At 44.8% G+C, this 14,574-nt stretch overlaps 1 protein-coding gene across 2 annotated transcripts in view; it reads left to right on the top strand.

Annotated features, from left to right (window-relative positions):
• GABRB3 (gamma-aminobutyric acid type A receptor subunit beta3) overlaps positions 1-14,574 on the top strand; it is an 887,545-nt gene that overhangs the window by 662,649 nt on the left and 210,322 nt on the right. The window lies entirely within an intron of this gene.

Here is a 14,574-nt window from a genome sequence, read left to right as displayed (position 1 = left end):
TACATATATTGCCTAGTGAGGTAAAAATTACTCAGGCAAAAATTCTTTGAAACAGTCTCACATAAATTATAAGAGACAGTAGGTAAATTTAAATATGGGTCCTCAGCTTTATGATGAAAGTGAAGTCCAGGGGATGTCATCATTCAACCCTCGTAGGTTAGTCCCCAATTTAAACACCCATCTTTGTTCAGTCCTGAACAATGCCCCAGGATCTTCGGGTCGAATTCTTGGTGCTTCAAGGTCCTGCTAAAGCCCTGGGGGTCCTTGAAGTCCAAAAATGTTCTAAGTCCCAGGTTTCATGATTTCTGGGGCAGTTTATCTTAGCCTCTTCTAAGACTTCCCAGACCACAGGGACCCAGTCAAGTGGCCAGAACTCACTCCAGTCGGGGCCACCAGCAGGGCTCAGTCCATGTCCAGTGTTTACTAGTCAACTGGTCATTTTAGGAAAAAGGCCTCCTGCAACTGATTTGTATCCCTGCAGCCACATGGGAGGTCTGCCCATTGATCCTTGGGTTCCTCTTCTCAGTCTTTGATGCAAGTGGGAGCAGATTAAGTTCTATGGTCCCCACACATGTCACAGTCATTAGGTCAAGTCCTCTCTCCATATTCCACATGTCCAGAAAGTGTTCTGATGAGATGTACTACCTTTGTAGGATTCACTAGCTATTGAGGAGTGGGGGGGTCGAGTGACTCCTGGACACTGGGAACCAATGACAACAAAGCGCTCACTGGTCAGCCTCACTTTTGCAGCACATGCTGTTTGCCTTGCAGATTATCCCACAGTGCACAATTCTGACTAAAATCTAGTGTGGCGAAATTCTTCGGTCCTGGAAGGTAGCTGATGTCATAGCCTGGAGTGTGTCTAAGGAAATTAGCTGCTCCATCCTTCTAGTGATACCAAACTGGTTATAGGGCCAGTGTTCCCTCCCACTTGATTAGTGCTAATCTGGCTACATTTGGCCCAGGGAACAAAGGCTTCTCATCACCAGATCTCCCTCTATACTTAACTATGTACGGCCAGGTGTTACCTGGTCCCATTCGAGTTAATGAAGTTGCCAGACCCTCCCTAGCTGCACTTTCTGAGCTGAAAGGTGGCCTGCACCTTTCAACCCTCCTGCCAAAAGGCCTAAATCATTTTTTCTGCTCTGAGATCTGTTTTCATACCTCATTAAGAGGAAGCACTGGCAGGGGCCAGCAGCCTCCAGGCTAATACTGATTTGCCTTTTGGTGCTTCAGTCAGACACAGTTTAACTTTTCAAACAATAATTTTCTTAAATATTTATCAGAAATCCAACTTCAATATTGAATTGGAAATGTAACAAATATTTCAAACAGCTATTGCATCACTTTGAATGGTAGTTTTCTTTTTTAACTGTTTCTTACATAGATTGGAATTGGACTGACATGTATGAAATTACAGATTCTAATAATGCTGCCTGAGAAGGGCTGTTTCAGAGAATTAGTGCTGAGAGTGGAATTTTGAGATTTAGGGATTCCAAATATTTCAGTTTTTGTGCTTCTGTGAACAATAGTTAAGAGTTGAATTAACTAACCATGACTTTGCTAGTGCCCTAAGAGTCACACAAGGCAGTTTGCACAGACTTCTTGTTTCAGGTGGGAGCCATTTCAAAGAGATCAGAATGAAAGATACATGGTCCTATTTTCCTAGTCCATTGACCTGTCTACAACCACTTGAAGCTCTGCTTTGAGGGAAGCCAGCCGTGTGTAATGTGGAAACCTCTACCAATACAGAGGTTTTAAAGTGCACTATTGACAGTACAAGTTTCTCCGTGCTGTGCTTGAAAATGGGCTGTAAGATAATTGCTTGTTGCTCTGAATTGTCTAAATTGTGCTTGTCCAGGTTGAAGACCAGAGAGTTAGCAGAGTTGGTAATATGTGGATTACACTTAGGAAATGAGGTCTGTTTGAGACTTTTTTTTACTGGTTTGGCTTGGAGATGAGAGCAATTCAGTTTTTATCGGCTTCGTTTTCAGTTAGTGGTATGACATTCAGGATTGGAACTGATTGATAACTTGTGACATCTTTTGGAGATGAGATGTTTAAATACATATCCTGTACTGTCCGCATGGAAATGATGAGAAGTGATTGATTGTTTTCGGATTGAGTGGAGAATGTACATGTGTATGTTAAATAGAGTGGGCAAACGTATTGAGCTTAGAGAGATCACTTGGTGCAAATATGCTGTGCTTGAAATGCAGTTGGCACTTTCGATGCACTGATTATGGCTTTCCAGAAATGATGCGAACCGTTTGAGGCAAGGCCAATCAAGGCTTTCAGGCACATTATTTCCTTGAGTAGTTTCAGAACCATGTTGTAACTCACTGTGTAGAAGGCTGCTGAAAGCTTTAGGATGATGAGAAAGCACGAGTCCCCTTGTTCTTAAATGTGGAGGTTGTAATTTACTAGGTTTGTAATTTCAGCACTGGATCTTGCTCTGAAGCCAGACGGTATTCCTTAAAGCAGCACATTGCTAACTAGGAAGAGTTTGAGTTGGTTTTTCCACACAATTTTCCAATTTCTTTTGAAGTAATGTGACTTATGCTGTTTTGAGATTGCCAACAATTGTTAGTTGCTCTGAAGTTGACCTTAGACGATTCAACTTGTATAGTAAAACTAAACAATTGGTCACTTTGAATAGAGTGGATGAGATGGGGCCCAAGAAATGAAAGGAAGGTCTGGTTTTGGTGATTTTAGATTTCTCTACCATGGGATTTTCTCTGATACTTTAAAACAATGTCAGTATCTCTGCACGTGTGCAGGATCCCCAGAAAACAATTTAAAAAACAAACAGCGAAAAACATATTTATAAAAGGCAACATTTTCAACTATTTAATTTTTTGGCTTTAAAAAGGTAGTTAAAATTAGAAATATCTATATGGCATACATTTGGCTGAAAACACTATTGTAGTACCCTATTTTAAAACTGCAAGACTTGGGAAAATTTAACCTGTAATAGGCTGACCTGTACTAAGTTAAGACACTGCATTTTTGAGAATTTCAGAGACAGCCAGCCTCTCTTCCTGCAGTGCAGAGTTTGTGAGGCAGTTTATTGTTCCCGGCTTGCCATAGAAGAATTCCCCAAAATAATTCTCTTTCTCAGGCTTGTTTCGTGGTAGAAAACCTGTGTTTTGTGAGTTTTCTTTATCTTCAATTGGTCATTTGATAATTTCTTTACATTCCTGTATTATTTGCATAAATAGTTTTTTCCCTCTACTTTTCTGAGGTGCTACTTTTTATACCTTTTCTGTAAGATTCATGCCAGATTTCTTTAAGCAGTGCCCTTTGTGTGCATGTAAAGGACCAGATCACAAAACAGTTTACTCTGATGATATTTCAAGTCCCTGGTGACAATTTAAGGCAGTGCATGTTCAAAAAACCTTCTATCACATTATTACAAAAACAGGATTGTGGAATTGGTAATGTGGGACAAAAAACTTTTGTGCACATTTGCTGTGTGGCACTGTCTTTTGACCATGATCTTTTCTGTTATTTTTTTGTGCAGCTTTGTTTGTGCTCTAATATTTCAATGTGATTCGATGTGTCGTACTGCAGTTGTGTTGTGTTTTGTTTTGATTCCTTTGTTGTGATGGGCGCTGGTATATTTTAATTGTGTTATGCCGCTTTGCTTATGTTATTGTGTTAGCTGCAGTTGTTTACTTTAGATATGTCTACAAATGCTACTGTATTTCTTACCAAAGGCAGAATATGCCTTAAAAGTTCTTTTTGTAAGCAAACAGTTAACTCTGTCTAAGGTGGTAAAATAGTCATTCCAAAACTGAGGCAGAGACTGTGCCTTAACTTAGCTCACCCAGTGCTCACATTATGTAACATACCACCACAGGAAGTCTTCCAAGGATTAACACGATTTTTGTGTTGTCTGCCTCCTGTATTCTCACTCCATCATCAAGTGTAGAATCCGTTTAGAGATCTCTTTTAGGTGCCTAAGAAATAAGGAGGGAGTTTGCCTTTGGGTGAATCAAGGAGAAATAGTCTACTCTGCCTCACTGTCCACTGCTTTCAGAGGGGCACTTTCGTTACTCCAGTATTGGAACTTTCATAGATTCACATGCTTGAATCATTCCCCATCGTCGAGATGGGAGTCCCCGGTGTAATACAAAACCATATTCAATTGCATATAAAGCTCAGAGACACTAGGCCTCTTAATTTAGTAACATCTCATAGTCATTTTATAAAAAAGGACCAAACTTAAGAGACAACCAATCAGCTTCCACCACTCCTGTGAGGAGCTGATTGCCCTCAGATTTTCCACCGCACGGTGTGCTAAGGAGTCTCCTCTGAGCTCTGCTCAGGTTTTTCTCTCAGAAATCCTTTCTGAGTGGATTTGGATATTTTCTCTCTTCAGATATAGTTGAAGGAGGTTCAAACTGACTACCATGTCAGAGACACCTAAAAAAGGGCTTTTTAGAGCTAGTGCTACCTGCATGAAGAAAAGGCTGCATGTTGATGATCAGGATAAGGACTGTATATATTGTCTCTATCCTAGTCATGAACCTAGTGACTGCAAGGTATATAGAACATTTTCTACTAAGACTCTTAAGGACAGAGAGGGTCGTCTTCTCATCTGGCTACAAAAGTTTAAATCCAGGGACAAGCCTGTCTCTCATGAGGACAGTGCCTCTTCTTCTGTTTCTATGCTGAAAACGCCTGTCAAACGACAATCTGAAGTTTCTTCAGAGGAAAGACCAAGGAAATTTGTTTTCTTTTTTTCTTTTTTGTTATCCTCATACACCTCACTGAAACTCCTATATCACCCCCATAGTTGTGCCTGGCACCACTTCCCAAAAAGAGCTGATTCTGCCAAGGGGCCCCCAATTTCTCTAATATAGACTTCCAGCGGTAGATGCTGTACCCGCGATAGCCAGACCTCGAGAGATGGGGAGGAGGAGAAATAATCATTGGACCTGAACAAACCAAACATTTTTATACATTCGCTAATGCTACAACCAAATTGAGTTTCCCTGCCCATCAAGCAGGGGGGCCCACATTCCCTCTTTCCTCTTGGATGGGCCTCCCACCGCCAAGTCAATTTTTGCAAAATAAAAAAGGGCTTGCAGGCAGTCTTTGAGCAAGGGAGGCGTATTTGCTGTCCATTTCCGACAAATTTCCCTCCTGGCCACCAAGATGGAATAGAAAATTAGGTCCTTGTCTGTTCTACAAATGTTATGACTTCCTCCAACCGCTCAAGACCAAGGAAAATTGTTTAAAAAATCTGCTGAGCCATCCTCAAAAACTGGTGGCCCTTCAAAGATGAAGACTAAAGCTTCTGACTTTAAGTCCAAAAAGAAGCTTGTTTCTGAGCCGTCGACACCACCATTCAAGGTAAAGTATACCTTCAAAAAACCAACTTCTGTGCCATCGACAGTATCATCATTGACGACAGCGCCGTCGATGACTCAAGTCCTGACGACGACTTCCACCATCGCCACACTGTGTCTCTATGGCGAGATCCGGCTCTTCGTTGACGATATGTTCATCCTCGTCGACTGCACATCCTATAGCTTCACCATTGGCTTTGATACCATTGACGCTTTCATCGACGACCCCGCCGCCGCCGGCCTCGTCGATGCTGTTTCCACTGTCGACGGCCTCGTCCACGCTGCTTCCACCGTCGACGGCTTCGTCGACAGAGCAACAACCGTCGACTGCATCGTCGACGACACTCCAACCGTTCCCACCGTCAACGACGATCAATACAGCGATGCTTTTGTCGACGCCACCACCGTCGACGGCACATCTCCCATCGACAGTAAAGGTTCAGAGGCCATGTTCCTCGCCTCTGTTTTCATCATGAGACCAGGATGTTCACAGGAGGGGAAAAAAGTATCACCTAACACCCTCAGTTACGTCTCCTAGCAAGGTTTCCAGCCTTTTACTTTCACATCTTTTGGATGAAGATGATTCGGATGACGGGGTATTTTTGGAGTGGCCAGCAGCCCTTCCTTGTTAAGGGTTAAGTGCCAAGAATACTCGGATGATGATGATGCTTCATACTACACACATGGCTCTCATGAGCAGCCGGCACTGGTCGGTCTTCCCTCTGGGCTTGTTTCTGACTTACAAGCAATGTTGGCGGACTATCGGGAACGTTTTCCAGCTAAGCCTTTGTCGGTGCAACAGCCGATACTTCAGCTTCCGTCAGCAACTCCTCTCTTGCAGCAGCCTCACCATACACCTCAGCCAAGGTCACAGCAGTCTGTTCTTTCTACACCAAGACATCAGGTATCCTCCAATGAGGATGCGGATGAAGGTGAGATACAGCCTGATAATGATGAGTGGGATAATTGTATTATACCGGCTCCTGCTTCTCCTACAGCGCCCATGGTTGAGTCCCCACCTAAAAATATAGGTGGCTTCCATAACCTGCTTGAGCGTGCCACCACGCGGTTCGATCTTCCAATGCCCACAACTCAGCAGGACTGCTTCCTATATGACTTTAAAGAGCCCCACAGGAAAATGGTCAGAGCTATACCCATCATAGACCATGTTTGGAGCCAGGGCTTGAAAATTATGCAGAATCCGGCAATGTTCCCTGCGGTTCTGACGAGACTGGATAAGAAATATAAACCTACGGAAGATGCTCCAGCTTGCCTCTCAGGACATCCGAAGCTGGACTCCGTAATATCCCAAGCCGCCCAACGCCGCTCCAGGAACCCCTCTACGCCATTGACAACCACCGCCAGATAAGGAAGGGAGCCACATAGATAACATCGGCAAGTGTTTCTCCTCCATGTCCGCTATTGTGGTAAGGGCGGCCAACTCTCTTGTTCTGCTAGGCAGATACGATCGACAGCTCTAGTTGGATATATCCCATTCCTTAGAAGAGCTTTCAGACACCTCCAAGACAGAAGCTAGAAAAGTTCTGGTAGAGGGCCAGCGATCTTCAGCTGAGATCATCGATTGTGTACTGGATATAGTGGCAATGGGCTTCAGATTGCTCGCGGGTTCAGCTGTGTTGAGGCGTCAAGGTTGGCTCAAAGCCAACAACTTTCGTCCAGAAGTACAGACTAAAATTCGAGATCTTCCATACGACAGAGAAGCTCTATTTGGCAAGCATGTCGATGACGCCCTTCAAACCATCAAGTCAGATACGGAAACGGCTAAATCCTTGGTCACTCTGCAATACAGAAAAGTGCCCTTTCGGGGCGCTAGGGCCAGAGGTAAACCTTCCTTTCGTGGGGTATACCATCAATATAGGTACCCATCCTATTCATCCACGTTTCAGCCTTCTAGAACACAGTACCAGCCGAGGCAACCACCTCCCACAGCATATACCAGGCCCTACCACAAGAGCAAACAGGGGCGTCAACCTAAAGAATCCGCGCGTAGACAATGACTGTCTAATGACACTTCCTATTCATTCTCCTCCTCCTACAATTTATCACGGAATTCTAAAACATCATATCCAACGCTGGCAACAAATAACCAAAGGCAAGTGGTTGCTGGATATCATCAGCTTCGGACACCTGTTGTAATTCACCCAGATCCCACCTTCAATGCTTCCAGCCCAGATTCATCAAAAACACCTTTGTCTACTCCGTTGGAGGTAAGAACCATGCTGAAGAAAGGTGCTGTAGAGTCTGTTCCGCATTCCCAGAGGGGAAAGGGTTTTTACTCCTGCTTATTTCTCATCCAAAAAAAGTCTTGCCTATGGAGGCCAATCCTGGACTTACGGGAGCTAAACAAGTACCTCAAAAAGCAAACATTTCAGATGGTCACCCTCCAAGACATCCTCCAGCTTCTGAACAGAGCAGATTACATGGCCTCTCTGGACCTTGAGGGCGCATACTTTCATATTTCCATTCATCCGCTCCACAGAAAGTGCCTAAGGTTTGCGGTCAACGGCAAACATTTCCAGTTCAAGGTCCTTCCCTTTGGCCTACGTTCAGCACCACGAATCTTCACCAAATGTCTAACGCCAGTGGCGGCCCACCTAAGGAGAAACAAACACCAGGTTTTTCCCTACCTCTATGACTGGTTGGTAAAAGCTCCAGATGTCCAGTCAGGAGAAAATTCAGTCAAGGCGACTCTGCGCCTTTTCAAGGAATTAGGCCTTACGCTCAACAAAGAAGAATCGTTCTTACAACCATCCACTCGATTAGCCTTCCTAGGGGCTATCTTAGACACTCAACGAGCCAAAGCCTATCAAGCGCCGGACAGACAAACAAGGGTAATACAGCTGGCAAGGAGTGTCCAAAGAAAAAGGTGTCTTTTAGTTCGGCGGTACAAGTCCTTGCTGGGCATGATGTCGTCATTTATAAGCCTCATTCCATTCTGCCGCCTGCGAATGCGCCCAGTTCAGGAAGAACTGGACAGGCAATGGATGCAAGCATGAGGATCCTTCGAGGATACCATCCTCGTAACACCGCGCATGGTCCATTCTCTTGATTGGTGGACGAATCCCGAGAACATTTCCAAAGGACTCAGCTTCTTGGCACGAGTTCCTCCAATGATTGTAACTACAGATGCATCACTCACAGGATGGGGCGCATGCTTGTAGGACCTTTGGGTGAGCGGCAAGTGGCCACCCTCTCACCGTTTGTTCTACATGAATCTTCTCGAGCTGAGAGCGATCTATTAGGCCTTGCAAGCCTTCCTTCCAAGGATACGAGAGTTAGCAGTGCTTGTCAGGACAGACAATACCACCACAATGCACTACCTAAACAAGCAGGGAGGAACACATTCTCGCATACTCTCTCGAGAAGCACACACCATCTGGAAATGGTGTATTTACCACTCAATCCACATAACTGCGGAGCATGTCCCAGGCCTACAGAATACCATTGCGGATTCGCTAAGCAGATTGGCGACATCCTCCCACGAGTGGGAATTAGACCAGAGAACGCTAGATCAAATATTCGACCAGTGGGAAAAACGGAATCTGGACCTATATCTTCCTGGAACGCCAAATGCAGACATTATGCAAGTTGGCATCACCAACAGGGATCATGGGGGGGATGCATTTTTGATTGCATGGTCAGGGATCTCTGCGTATGCTTTTCCTCCGATTCCTCTCCTCGCGAGGGTGATCAGGAAGATGAAGTCAGAACCCTGCCAGCTGATCCTCATAGCTCCAGTGCGGCCGCGTCAACCGTGGTACACGGAGTTGCTTCTTCTGTTGGCCTCCCCACCCATCAGACTCAGACCAATCCCGGAGCTGCTTACCATCAATCGGGGCAAGTGAGGCACCCGGACCCCAAGTCTCTCAGTTTGCACACATAGATCCTGAGTACAATGAATTCAGCCATCTAAATCCACCGTCTGAGTGCAGAAAAGTGCTAGCTAATGCACGTGCAGCTAGCACCAACAAATCTTACTGACTAAAATGGAAACTATTTTTTGTATGGTGCGAAATGCAAAATATACACCCTCTCTCCTCCGCACCGGAGGCAGTGTTGCCATATTACTTACACCTGGTATGTTCCGGTCTAGCCCATTCCTCAATCAGAGTCCATTTAGCTGCCATCTCCAGATACAGAAGAGTACCAGGCAAGCCATCCTTAATGCTCTCTCAGATTGGTAAAGCATTTTCTCAAAGATCTTTTCAGATCTTTTCCTCCAGTAAAGCCTCCGCCGCCGGCATGGCAACTGAACATCGTCCTTGACCAGTTTATGAAGGAGACTTTTGAGCCGATTCACAGGGCGGATATCAAGTACCTCACTTGGAAAGTGGCTCTCCTCGCCCTTACTTCGGCGTGTAGAGTTAGTGAAATTCAAGGTTTCACTGTACAAGAACCTTTTCTGCAGTTCAGACAGGACAGAGTCATCCTGCGCACCAATCCTAAATTCGTTCCTAAAGTGCCTTCGGAGTTCCATATCAATGAGCCGGTGGTGCTCAAAACTTTCTTCCCAAACCCGCAAAATGCTGCGGAAAGAACTCTCCATTTACTCGACATTAAAAGATGCATAAAATTCTATCTGGACAGAACAAAATTGTTCAGACAGTCCACTCAGTTATTTGTAGCGTTCAGTGCCGCTAGAAAAGGTCACTCAGTAACGAAACAGACTATATCCCGATGGATTAAAGACACAATCATATTCTGCCATCAGAAAGCAGGAAGACCATTGAACACGAGCGTAAGAGCGCATTATACCAGAGCTATCCCTGCGTCCTGTGCGCTGTTTGCTGGTGTATCAATTAAAGACATCTGTCGTGCTGCGACATCGAGAACAACTCACACCTTCACAAAGCATTACTTCCTGGTCACAGAGTCACTTTGGGATGCAGCCGTTGGTCAAGCGGTCCTTCGAAACCTGTTTTAGTGACGTGAGCTAAAATAATTATATCCCTCCATCCGCTCATTTTCTGTTATATCACATTTTCTTTATAATAATGCTGTAGATGATAGCTAGAGGTGTATGTACATATTATCATGCCAATTCGCATTTCAGAGTGCTATGCTACTATTTGTAGGACGAAAATGTGTTATCCACTGCTTACTATTCTGATTCAAGCATGTGAATCTATGAAAGTTCCAATACTGGAGTAAGAAACAAGTTGGAGACTTTCATAGATTCACATACGACCCACCCTTCCTCTCGTGAGGCGCTCACCTTCATTTTCCTCAGTCCTAGATCCTTTATTACACTTGTGCTTGGAAAATCTGAGGGAAATCAGCTCCTCACAGGAGGGTTCTAGAGGGTGGTGAGAGCTGATTGGTTGTCTCTTAAGTTTGGTCCTTTTTTATAAAATGACTATGAGATGTTACTAAATTAAGAGGCCTAGTGTCTCTGAGCTTTATATGCAATTAAATATGGTTTTGTATTACACCGGGGACTCCAATCTCGACGACGGGGAATGATTCAAGCATGTGAATCTATGAAAGTTTCCAATACTGGAGAACTACAGTTACAGGTAAGTAACTTGTTTCTTCCCCCCTAGAGTGCCCAGATCTGATCCCTGCTCTGAATTTCCAGGCCATTCCTTAAGTCGCAGGTGCTGCCACTCCCTCTTAATGTCAAGACCTTTGACCTTGAGGCACTTATTGCTGAGAAGGTCACTTCAAAGCACTTCACATCGTTGGTTCCTCTTCTGTGAAATCTGTCTCTGTATCAGGGGCCACAAGGGCAATGAGAGGGCTTCTGTCACTCCTCTGTGGATGAAGTAGTTGCTTTTTATGATGTGACGAACAAAGCTTCTTTGAATCCTAATATTGAGAATATACTATTGTCGCCGTAACATCAATAATTATCTTTAATTCTGAAACCTGTAGAGAGTCCTCTGGTTTCACTTGATCCAGGACTTCTTGAATCACCTATATACAACGTCCTAACTCCGGCATCCATTAAATCTGTTGGCCACTTCCAAGAAAATAAATGCCAAATTCAGACCCTCTCTTCCTGCGAAAGACCCAAGCTCCTGATTTCTTGGTAGTTTGTATCTGAAATGCTTTACACATTTTTCTGGATCAACCTTATCAGTTCCCCAGAAAAAGGGAAACAGGAGGATTGCCTAGTTTGCGAAGAAAGCATGCTCCACTTCCTCTACAGTGCTAAAGGTAGCCAGTTCCACCACACTACTCAGTTGGCACAATATAGAGTTATTGCACTCAGAGAGCCTTTTCCTCAATAGAATTCCAGAGGAGGTTAGAGATGATTTTAAAAGCATCCTTCAGGAACTAATGATAACTTCAGGCCACACCATCAGTGTGGCAAGGACTCAACTGATCTGACAACAAGAGACAATTGCCAAGTAGCACCCTTCATGTGCAGCTCTAGGCTAAAACTCACCTCTGTCTCCTCAGGTGCAAACAAAGATTACGGACATACCTTTCTAAGAGTCTTCCCTCTTTGGCCTTACGCAGATTACACCTGTGGTAGGCTTCCTCATCCACCACAGTTGGGGCACAGTAGTCACTCTTGCCCTTTGCCGCCGCACCCAATGGAATCTGGCAGTGGCATTTGAGTTTTAGCACTGGAGTTCTTATCCCACTTGTGTGTCTGTATGTGTGTCTCTGTCTCTTCTAATCGCTGCTTTCCCAGTCATCCTCACTACTTCTCTTTATATTAGCCCTACCCTCCACGCTGCAACTGTATCACTCTGCCTTCCCAATCATATCTGCCATCAACGGGCACTTGATGCCCTTGTCTCTCAGCAATACCTCTCTTGCTCTCTTGCTTTTGCCTCCTGCACCACCGAGCCCTCAATACCATAAACCTGTAATCTACAAGCTAATGGTGAAGAACTGACATTTTGTCACAGTTCTTTGTTAGGCTATCCTATGCATTTAAAGAAACAGTTTAAAATCTGTTTTTAAAGCATTCAGGTACAGACTTAGAGTTTGTTAGGCCGAGATAAGTCTTTATGTTTGGAGTACTTTACCCCTGCCGCAGCAAGGGCCTCCTGCCCACAAGTTATATAGTTGTTGTCCAGCCCTGTGGAAAACTTTAAACATTGGCAAGAACTGGCATCATGGCAGTCATGGCAATATATTAAAACCTTGGCGTACAGTATATCAAAATGACAGAACATTCAGTCAAACTTTTAACGTTTTTTTTTATAAAATCCCAAAGTGGGATTTTGCTTTTGAAAAAACAAAAACTAATGACCCCCCTGCCATCAGAGTTTTCTCCTATGGTGTGGGGGTCATTTAAAGATTTTAACTTACTTTCCCTTACCATCATGAGAAAAGTGGTATTAAGAGCGGGCCATTCTACCCTCCACTCAAAATCTGGTGGGTGGTCGAGTGGTCAACCTCTGATGGCATTACTTCATTGGGCCACAAGAGAAGTATGTGAGTGCTGAAGGCGGACATACTTAAGGTCCTCTTGTTTGTAAAACAGATTGGTAGACTGAGGAATTCGTTTTTCTGACTTGTAGTGTTTTATGCGTGAGAAATGGAGTTTATGTGAATTTGTGTTTTTTCATTTTGGATGTGCCATTGTAACATATCACGATCACTGTTGCTTCCCTCTGTAATAAAGAGTTGTTAGTTTAGACTGAGAAGCTGATATTTTCCTACTCACACTGAATGTGATGTACCCATTCAATGACAGACCGAAAAACATAGGCGGTCATTCTGACCCTGGCGGTCAAAGACCGCCAGGGCGGAGGACCGCGGGAGCACCGCCGACAGGCCGGCGGTGCTCCAATGGGGATTCCGACCGCGGCGGTAAAGCCGCGGTCGGACCGGCAACACTGGCGGTCTCCCGCCAGTGTACCGCCGCCCCATTGAATCCTCCAAGGCGGCGCAGCTTGCTGCGCCGCCGAGGGGATTCCGACCCCCCCTACCGCCATCCAGATCCCGGCGGTCCGACCGCTGGGAACCGGATGGCGGTAGGGGGGGTCGCGGGGCCCCTGGGGGCCCCTGCAGTGCCCATGCCACTGGCATGGGCATTGCAGGGGCCCCCGTAAGAGGGCCCCTACAAGTATTTCACTGTCTGCTTGGCAGACAGTGAAATACGCGACGGGTGCCACTGCACCCGTCGCACAGCTTCCACTCCGCCGGCTCGATTCCGAGCCGGCTTCATCGTGGAAGCATCTTTCCCGCTGGGCTGGCGGGCGGCCTGAAGGCAGCCGCCCGCCAGCCCGCCGGTCAAAGTCGGAATGAGGGCCATAGTGTATCAAGTCTTGGCACATAAATAGACTCTGGGAACATCTGAATCTAATGTAGTAGAACATGAGATAATCTTCTAATGTGTTCTGTAGTAAAATGTTTCTTCGTGCTTGTTACCCATTGGTGCATATTCTGTGAACCATCTATTTGTGTTCTGAATGTATGAAATCCTTTGTCTAAATTCCTATAAAAAGACCTGCTTTTTCCTTGTTGTATGACTCACCTTTTCCCTTTCTTACAAGCTGAGTCTTTGCTTCATTTACATGGAACTTAACTGAGTTCACACAGTTTTGTGTGCTGACAAACCTTTAGTTTGCCAGAGAAGGTTCTCCGTTGTTGTTGTGACAGAGTCCCCTCTTTGCTAAGTTCTAAATCCGCCTCTTAATTTTAGTATGTCTATCCAAGTGGCTGGTACTACTGCTTATTCCAGATGCATTCACTATATTAACTATCACCATCATAACCCAGCATTGGGCTATCGGTTTAGGTCATTGAAAATGAGCACAAATCATTTCAGTAGGATACGTGAATATGACAATGTATCACCCTCTCTGTGAGCTGGGTGCTCAAAATGAAATCATAGTTCAGATTTTTGTCGATGTCTCAACCCCTCCACCTTACACCACTTGTTTATATTGTCTTCATACTAATTCCCCTTGCAATAATGATTATGCAAATGTATCACCATCTCTGTGATGTGCATGCTTTCACCCCGTTCTCCTGCCACTCTTTCTCTTATACTTCTGCACCTTCAACAGTTCATCCATCTGATAACTTAATAAATTCTTCTTAAGAGCCATATGCTTTGTCCATAGAAGAAGAGAATTATCCTACATTTAGTACAGTATTAGGGTGACTTCCTCCAAAACAATAAAGTCGGTACGCTCCGTAGGTCAATTCACCAAACTTGTAAAGGTGAATATGCATTTTCATATGCTGAAGCCTTGACCTCTATATACCTACCTCTGCGACATGGAGG

Source organism: Pleurodeles waltl, chromosome 8, assembly GCF_031143425.1.
Source record: "Pleurodeles waltl isolate 20211129_DDA chromosome 8, aPleWal1.hap1.20221129, whole genome shotgun sequence".
NCBI classification, from domain to species: Eukaryota; Metazoa; Chordata; class Amphibia; order Caudata; family Salamandridae; genus Pleurodeles; species Pleurodeles waltl.
The sequence above is the reverse complement of the archived record's forward strand: the minus strand, read 5'-3'. Positions and strand labels throughout refer to the sequence as shown.